The following is a 1,484-nucleotide window of genomic DNA, read 5'->3' as shown; positions in this document are numbered from 1 at the left end:
GATCAAAGCAATATGATACTGGCACAAAAATAGACACCTAGATCAATAGAACAGAATAGAGAGCCTGGAAATAAACTCATGCTTATATGCTCAACTAATCTATAGCAAAGGAGAGAAGAATATACAATGAGGAAAAGATATTCTCTCCAGTAAATGGTGCTGGGAGAACTGGATAGCTACATGCAAAGAATGAAATTGGACTAGTTGGTAATACCATATACAAAAATAAACTCCCCCATGAAACATGAGAGACTATGGACTATGAGAAACAAACTGAGGGCTACAGAGGGGAGGGGGGTGGGGGAATGGGATAGGCCAGTGATGGGTAGTAAGGAGGGCACATATTGCATGGTGCACTGGGTGTTATACACAGCTAATGAATCATCGAGCCTTACATTGGAAACCGGGGATGTACTGTATGGTGACTAACATAATATAATAAAAAATCATTATTAAAAAAAATAATAAATAAATAAATAAATAAATAAATAAATAAATAAACAAACTCCCCCCTCCCCTCTAACATATATATAATATATTATATTATTTATAATTTATTTATATATTATTTATAATTATATATATATTTACTTATGATATATATTTTATTATGTTCAGTTAGCCAGCATAAAAGGAAATGAAAGGAGAAAGAAATATGGGAACAAAGCAAATAGACCTAGAACTACAAATGGCCCAGTCATGTTACTGCCACATCGCAGAAACTGAAGATTACAAAGAAAGTGTTTGTCATTGAAGATTTGTTAAAGTATAGAACATTCACAAAATAGAAAGTTATGTAGATGTAAAAATGAATGATAAAGTCTTTACGTATCAATATAGAACCTCACAAATATTTAAAATGGAAAAATGCATGAGTGAATAGGGTAGGCAAAGGCTGACTGAAAATAAAATCGTATATTATATGTAAAAACAACAACAACAACAACAACACAAAATAAACTCAAAATGGACTAAAGTCTTCTTATGAAACTCCTAAAAGAAAATGTAAGCAGTAAGATCTTGGACATCGGTCTTAGCAATATGTTTTTGGATCTGTCTCCTCAGAGAAGGAAAACTAAAGCAAAAATAAACAATTGAAAGTCCATCAAGCTAAAAAGGTTTGCAGAGTGAAGGAAACCATCAACAAAATAAAAAGGCAAGCTACTGAATGGGAGAAGATATTTACAAATGATATATACAATAAAGGGTTAATATCCAAAATATATAAAGAACCTGGGAATTATATTTATAGAGTTTAACTTTTTGTTCCAAATGTTTAGCTACGATACATTTAGTGTTATAATTAGTAAAGCATCTTTCCTCTGTTTCAACATTTTCTTTTCTGTACTAGTACATTCGTTTTGCTTCCCCCCCCCACAAGGGGAAATTTCTTTTTAAAAATATTGAAATCCATCCCACCAAAAATTATCTCATAGTGAATTTTAAGATTGTATTTTATTTTTAAATCAACATCAGGAATGTTA

Source organism: Ursus maritimus, unplaced genomic scaffold (assembly GCF_017311325.1).
Source record: "Ursus maritimus isolate PB19 unplaced genomic scaffold, ASM1731132v1 scaffold_28, whole genome shotgun sequence".
In the NCBI taxonomy this organism is placed as follows: Eukaryota; Metazoa; Chordata; class Mammalia; order Carnivora; family Ursidae; genus Ursus; species Ursus maritimus.
Note: the sequence above shows the minus strand (reverse complement) of the source record.